Consider the following 7,477-nt stretch of genomic DNA (forward strand, 5'->3'; position numbering starts at 1 on the left):
TGATGTGATTCTGGAGCAAGTGACTTGGTTCTTCCTGGCACTTTTCCATCAATTTGCACTGCGCTCCTGTAGGTTCCAGAGTCATGCCAGCCATAGTGCTCACTCACTGTGAGCAAAACAGGTATATCCCTGTCCTCATTCAAATTTCCTTCCAGTGAGGAGAGATAAATATCAGTTCACAGTTATTCTGCTTTTACTTTGTCAGATCTGTGCCTCTATTTAAACAAATCTTGCTTTTCTTTGCTTCCTTTTCTCTTTCTTTCTTTCCTTCTTTTTTTTTTTCTTCTGACACATTTTGTTATTTTGTGCAAGAGTGTGGTACCCTGTGTAATTCCAATCTTCTCAGTCATGGTGGGTTATTTATTTCTTGTAGTGTGGGGGGGGGTGTTTTTCAAGATCAAAGGGAAAGGGAAAGAGAAAATGCAGAGAGACCACCTGCAAAGTCTGAAATCCTGTTAAACCTCAAAGAAAACCAAACTCAACAACTTGATGGAATAAGCTGTCAACCAGAAAAGACTTGTAGTGATATTCTCTGGGGCTCCTTTTGAACATTAAGAGAATGCAGTATTTAAATAGTAACTGCCAATATCTTTATCTAGAGGCATGTTGCCATTTTTAAATTTTTGTTGCCAAGAAAAGCAGAATTATATTCCTTTTCTTACAGATTGAATTGGTATAATGTACTCTTGGTTATCAAAATGCTTGCATAACTTTGAAATGGTAAATATCCATGGTGTGTTGAAAAGCATGATATACATAATTATATGCTCTGAATTACATTAAAATGGATGCTTAGTTACATAACACAGGACCTGAGAGAACACGTCAACTTGTAAACTATGAATGACCATTATTTCTTGTACTTTTCAGTTTCCTATTGTGCACAGGTTAACTTTCAAATAAATAAATATTTTAAATCCCTGCAAAAAAAAAAAATAAAAATAACTAGCTCCATCTATCTGGACAACAGGGTATAGGGAGGGCTTCCTGTGTTGTTTTTTTTTTCCATCTTTTCTTTATCCAGTTTGGTGTGCCTTTATTATTTTTTTCCTTTTTTTAATTTTTTTTATTTATAAAAAGGAAACATTGACAAAACCATAGAATAAGAGGGGGGTACAACTTCACACAATTCCCACCATCAGAACTCCATATCCCATCCTCTCCCCTGATAGCTTTCCTATTCTTTAACCCTCTGGGAGTATGAACCCAGTATCATTATGGTGTGCAGAAAGTGGAAGGTCTAGTTTCTGCTGCATATCAGGCTCAGGAGGAAAAAAAAAAACTAGTATAGTCACTGGCCCTTTGGAATATAACTATAACTAAAATAGGCCTACTAGCTATTTACAAAATGGAGACACTCCACCCCCCAACTCTTCATCTGTACTATTCTAGCCTTTAGGTTCATGATTAGTCAATAAGTTGTTAACTCTCTTTTTAGCCACCAGGTTCCAGATGCTAGCATGATGCCAACCAGACTTCCCTGTACAGTAGACCCCACCAGTGTGTCCTGGAGCTCTGATTCCCCAGAGCCCCACCCCACTAAGGAAAGGGAGGGATTCCTACCTTTCAAGCATTTTGGTCAGTCTATTTAGAAGGAGAGGGACCATCCGCTGGTCTTTGGATGTTGCTCTTAAGTTTTCCTTCATAATAATATTAATTGTTTTTTAAATGGCTCTGGTCCACTTATCTGGGAGGGGCAGAAATGATTACGGATGGTGTGCAGTAAAGCTTATTAGATTATTAGTAATAAAATTATTAGAAATATTTAATTCTCTGCTGTTTAAAGTGAAGAGCCTGAAACACTAAGGGTGTTCCAACAGAAGGTGATGAAAAGAAGGGACATTCTCCCTAAATAGATAGGTTCTTTCTATCTTAATTAATGCAGTACATTTTTTGTTTTTAGCCCATAGTAGAGCTTCTTTCTCAAATAGTTTCAGCAGGACTTTACATCCCTGCTTTCTGTCAGACTTCCTCCAAATAACCCAAAGATATAAAACCCCAAAATGAATATACCCTAAATATCCTTCAATGGGTAAATGGATAAAGAAATCATAGCATGAAATACCATTCAGCTACAGGGGGGGAGGGGAGGGGAGAGGAGAAGAGAGGAGAGGAGAGGAGAGGAGAGGGGAGAGGAGAGGGGAGAGGAGAAGGGAGAGGAGAGGGGAGAGGAGAGGGGAGAGGAGAGGGGAGAGGAGAGGGGAGAGGAGAGGGGAGGGGAGAGGGGAGGGGAGAGGGGAGGAGGGGAGGGGAGAGGAGAGGAGAGGAGAGGAGGAGAGGGGAGAGGAGAAGGGAGAGGAGAGGGGAGAGGAGAGGGGAGAGGAGAGGAGAGGAGAGGAGGGGAGGGGAGAGGAGAGGAGAGGAGAGGAGGGGAGGGGAGAGGGGAGGGGAGAGGAGAGGAGAGGAGAGGAGAGAGGAGAGGAGAGAGGAGAGGAGAGGAGAGGAGAGGAGAGGAGAGAAAAGAGAAGAGAGACACCTTCACCACTGTTCCACTACTTGTGAAGCTATGAAGATTATGAGGAGTGGGGGGCATAAGCCTGGGGTACGTGAGCAAGGTAAAATGAAAGAGACTAAAATACTCTTTTAACATTTATGATATTTTATTTGCAGAATGACCAATATGTTAGTCTGTTCCTGTCTCAGGACATTTGCCGAACCAGTTCCCTCAGCTGGGAACAACTGCTCTCCAAATTTTCATCCTATACCTCCATCTCCTCCTGGGTGAGTGGACAGCTCTCTCAATAGAGCTCTTCCTCAGCTCAGCTTCCCCTCTTTCTTTTGACAGAGAGAAATTGAATGGGGAGGGGGAGATTGAAAGGGAGAGAGACAGACGCTTGCAGCCCTGCTCCACCACTCATGAAACTTTCCCCTTGCAGGTAGGAACCAGGGACTTGAACCTAGGTCCTTGTACACTGTAACATGAGTGCTTAACCAGGTGTGCCATTGCCTGGCCCCACACATCTCACTCTCTGTTTTGTTTTCCTAGGTTTCCTTTTGATATCTGACTTCAGTGGGGTTTTACCCAAAGCAGATGGCTAGATGTGGATGTTAGTGCAATTGGTCTCTGGGGGAGGGTGGTCTCTGGAAGTACTAGCAAGAGGAATGAGGCAGGCAGTTCTCAACATTTGTCCTGTGATTCCCAGACAGCACTGACTGATGGCACCTAGATCCAGCAATGGCCGACACTCTCTGGCCAAACAGAGTGTTCAGGTGGGTGGTCCTGGGACTCCGATGAGGGCAGGGCATATCTGTTCTATCACATCAGCTTCCAGGACTACACTTCACACACATTAGATATTTTATAAAGGGTTATGGAAGCAAGGAAGATGCTAAAGTGGGAGGAGGAGGAGAAGGAAGGGAGGGAAAGACAGGTGTCAGATTTGACCAGATGGGCATAGATGTCATCAGAGGAAGAATCTATTAAATCATGAAGCACTTTTGAGTTCAGAAAACTGTCATTTACTTTGATTTTATTTAATCATAAAAGGATCACATAGAATGTCTTAAAAATCATCTAATCCAATAGCTTAACTTACCAAGTGAGGAAGCAGGAGCCATGAAGGAAATGATTCAGCTGAAATACTCACTGCAGACACATTTAGTCAGCCTCCAGGGCCCTTGATTTTCTAGTAGATACCCTTCTTTAATATGGGGCTGACTGGGAAGCCTCTCTGGGAAGATTCTTCACTACACAGTGAGTGTGATCTGACCACTTGCCACGAAGTCACTCTGGAGTCACCTCTGGGACCCACACAGTCTCTTTCAAAATCACCTCACTGCCTCCACCACTAGGATCCCATCCTATTCTGCCCTCAGCAGAATTCATCACTCACATCTCTAACTTCACCACATACACATTCTTCCAACTCAGCACATCCTATTTTTAGGACTGCATCTCATTGAAACAAAAGGTCCCCAAGTACAAGGCAGTGTATTCAGAGGTATTTATTATAGTGCTGGTCAAAGTGGATCATAGGCTCTGAAACAACCAGATTAGGAAGTAGCACACTCATACTGCTGGATGGGAGAGGGCTATGCCAAAATCCCATGGTGCATCCAGAGAATGCACTCAATATGTCGAGAATGGAGGAGGCACAGTGCAAAGCAATTTATGTAGTAAAATGAAACCTCTCAAACCTGGGCACCAGAGGAAAATTGTTTTACATGGAACCAGTTGTAGTGCTTTTTCTGCACTACAATTTTTGCAATTAATTTTCATTGGGTTTTCAGAAAGGTAAGCTATGGTGTGAACCCAGTGAAAGTCACCTTGGTTTTGTTCAAGAAGTTTCCTGATGATGACTAGTACTGACTTGTACTTTGAATTTTTGTGCGTGCATGCGTGCGTGCGAGTGTTTGTGTGTGTGTGTGTGTGTGTGTGTGTGTGTGTGTGTGTGATGAGTGTGACTAGTGGCATTTGAGATACCATCTCAATCCTCTTGATATGACGCTGGATTTACAGTTTTCTCAGCTCTGCCAGTGCCGTCCTGCCAGAGCTTCTGCATGTTGAAACAGGAAGTATTTTATTGCCCATTGCTGTCCATCAGCCTCTTATATTTCAGTTCATATTGTAGCATGAGCAGTAAGCTGAAAAGAAAGAGATGGAGGTAGGTAGTATTACCTACAAATTCCACTTCAGGACACTAATGTGGAAATTATAAACTGTTGGTTAAAGAAGGGTCACACAAGACCTGGTAGTGTGGAGGACCACCTTTCTCTCTTTCTCTCTTTCTTTCTGCCTCCACGGTTATTGCTGGGGCTAGTGTGCTCCTGGAGGTCATTTTCCTCATTTTTGTTGTCCTTGTTTTTGCACTAGTTTTTTTTTTATTGTTATAGTTGTTATTGTTATTGGATAGGATAGAAAAAAAATTGAGAGAGGAAGGGAAGACAGAGGGGGGGGAGAGACAAACAGATAGCTGCAGACTTGTTTCACTGCTTGTGAAGCGACCCCTCTGCAGGTGGGGAGCCAGGGGCTTGAACCAGGATCCTTAGACCAATCCTTGGACTTTGTGCTATGTGCACTTAACCTTCTGCGCTTACATAACCGCTCCCCAGGATCACATTTCTAAAGTCAGCTGTTTTCCCTTTTTGAGCTTTTTTGCTAAATTGAATTTCATTTTTTTTTAACTTCAAAAGAGGATTGCTTTCTTTCTTACCCATAAAGCCTCCTTTGCCAAGATCCTTCTTAGTGAGCCTGTAGGAGACCAGTATAATTTTGTTCCTGTGTCCCAAGTCTGCAGACTCTCCTGGAATAGCTGCTCCCCAGCTCCACACCAGGACAACTCTGGCTCAGGTTCCTTACAGGTGTTGCAGGGACTTCTGTCATATTTAAGTCATTGCCAATGGGCAAATAACTTGTTGCTCCATAGGAGATAGATCAATAATCAGCAAACACATTAAAAAGAAGGCAGGAAGTTTAGTCATGCAAATCAGAGGAGAGGAGAAGAAGTAAAGAAAAGCACCTCATTCATATTCTGCAACTTCAGCAGGGCCTTGGCCTTGGTGGGTTTCTGTGAAAACACTCTGCCTGGAACAGCAAACATTCTGGCCCATTAACGATCATTAATAAAGGTTTGTCCCAACCAGGAGTAAACACCACCCGTTCCCAGGATGCTGAACAGCAGAAAACTGCCCGGAGGCGAACCGGGTCATTAGCTGCTGCACAATGTGGGTCATTGGGGATGTAATTGAGTCGCCTCCAACTGCCTGCTCCAATAGAGCCACCGGTTCTCTCTGTGGGGACAGTGACATAGCAGCAAGTGGAGGTCTCTTGGATACCAGGCCTGGAGCTGCCATTATGATTCATGGCGCCTCTGACATCACTCGAGGGTTTTGTGATGCAAAGAGACTAGCTGTCCAAATGCACAAAAAGGGAGCAGCCTGTATGAGTGAGGTTGTATGGACATGGGTGCAGGTGGGATGAGCAGATGCACACAGATAGGGCTAAGTGTGTAACTCGCTGCCTTCTGCCCCTGTAAGCTGTGGATCACGTCATTTTCCCCAGTGTCCTATTATGCAACAGTGTTCTTTAGCTGCTTGAATTTTTTGGGAGATTGTAAGGATAATGGCAAACAAATCCGAGTGTGATAATTATGCATTATGCATATGCTCTGTTTTCACATTTTATTTGGAAAACATGAAAACCAAACAAAGAAAAGGCTCAAACAATCTGAGTGCTTGTGGGTGGAACCAGCAGGGAATTAAAAGCAGGATGGGGGGGAGAGGGGTCTCTCAATAGTGTGGCCTCTCTGACAAAAGAGGCACCTGTTGGAGGCAGGTGCTGCCTGCTACCTGGTCAGGAAATGTAAAAGCTGGTGCTCACTGGGACTGGGACACCTCCTACTTTTCATTCTGTTAAGACCCCAGGCAGAAGGTGGGGACCAGGTGGGGAGATAGCATAAAGGGTATGCAAAAGACCTTCATACAGGAGGCTCTAAAGCCCCAGATTCAATTCCCTGCACCACTACAATTCAGAACAGCTCAGTGCTCTTGTAATAAATAAATAATAATAATGATGAGGATGATGATGATGATGATAATGATGATGATGATGATGATATGTAGGCCAAGGAGGAAAGACTGGGCCTTATCTGAAGTCACTGGTTGAGTCAGCTCTGGAATTATAGCAGAGACTTGAGGGACCTACCTCCCCAGGTTGCCCCTCCCTCTTGCCCACTCAGCAAACCTTCCTACCCCCCAGTTGGAATTCTCTCTGCCTTGAAGAGATGCCCAAAGACTCAGACACACAGTCCCTGGAGGTGGAATGAAGTCTCCCTGGCCCTTCCTCTTCTACCCACCCCCCTTTATTGGGGGATTAATGTTTTACAGTTGCCAGTAAATACAATAGTTTGTACATGTATAACATTTCTCCATTTTCCACATAACAGTACAACCCTCACTAGGTCCTCTGTCATCCTTTTCCAGGACCTGTACTCTCCCTGGCCCTTCTTCTGTGCCACAACGGAACTAGTTCATCCTGACAAATCCTTGACTGGGAGGCTGTCCCCTGCTCTTGGTGTGACCATTCTGCACCTACCAGGGTTCTCTGCCCAGTGTTCCCTCCTTGGAAAGCCCCTCCTCACCCCCTCTGGAAACAGGACCCCTTCTATCACTACTAGCCTGTCATCCAATTTCTTTTCTAAGGCCACTCAGAATGGATGCCATTGGTCACCTGTGATTATTTACAGTTAAGCTTAATAAGGTTACCTGCAATGAAAACAAAAACAAAAACAAAAAACCAGCTTCTAAGTCACCCTAGCCACACTTCAGTTCCAAGATCACATGTGGCTAGTGGTTTCTATGTTGGTTAGTGGAGATGAAAGATATTTTCATCATCACAGAAAATTCTCTTGGATGATGTTGGCTAGACAGATAAGGTGTTGAATCTAGTACATCACCAGGCTGGAAAGAGGAAGGAAAGGAATTAAATATGTAATAGAACTTTTCTGAAAGGTCTTTACACACTCATTGATCCAACTAT

The 7,477-nt window shown here is 43.8% G+C and overlaps 1 long non-coding RNA gene across 1 annotated transcript; it reads right to left on the reverse strand.

Moving 5' to 3' along the window:
* Positions 1-3,930: 3,930 nt before the first annotated feature.
* On the reverse strand, positions 3,931-5,639 carry LOC132541836 (uncharacterized). The gene is made up of 2 exons (XR_009552924.1): positions 5,154-5,639; positions 3,931-4,584 (listed from the first exon to the last, which is right to left on the reverse strand). It is a non-coding gene; the product is annotated as an uncharacterized LOC132541836 (long non-coding RNA).
* Between the last annotated feature and the right edge of the window lie 1,838 nt (positions 5,640-7,477).

Source organism: Erinaceus europaeus, chromosome 1 (genome assembly GCF_950295315.1).
Source record: "Erinaceus europaeus chromosome 1, mEriEur2.1, whole genome shotgun sequence".
NCBI classification, from domain to species: Eukaryota; Metazoa; Chordata; class Mammalia; order Eulipotyphla; family Erinaceidae; genus Erinaceus; species Erinaceus europaeus.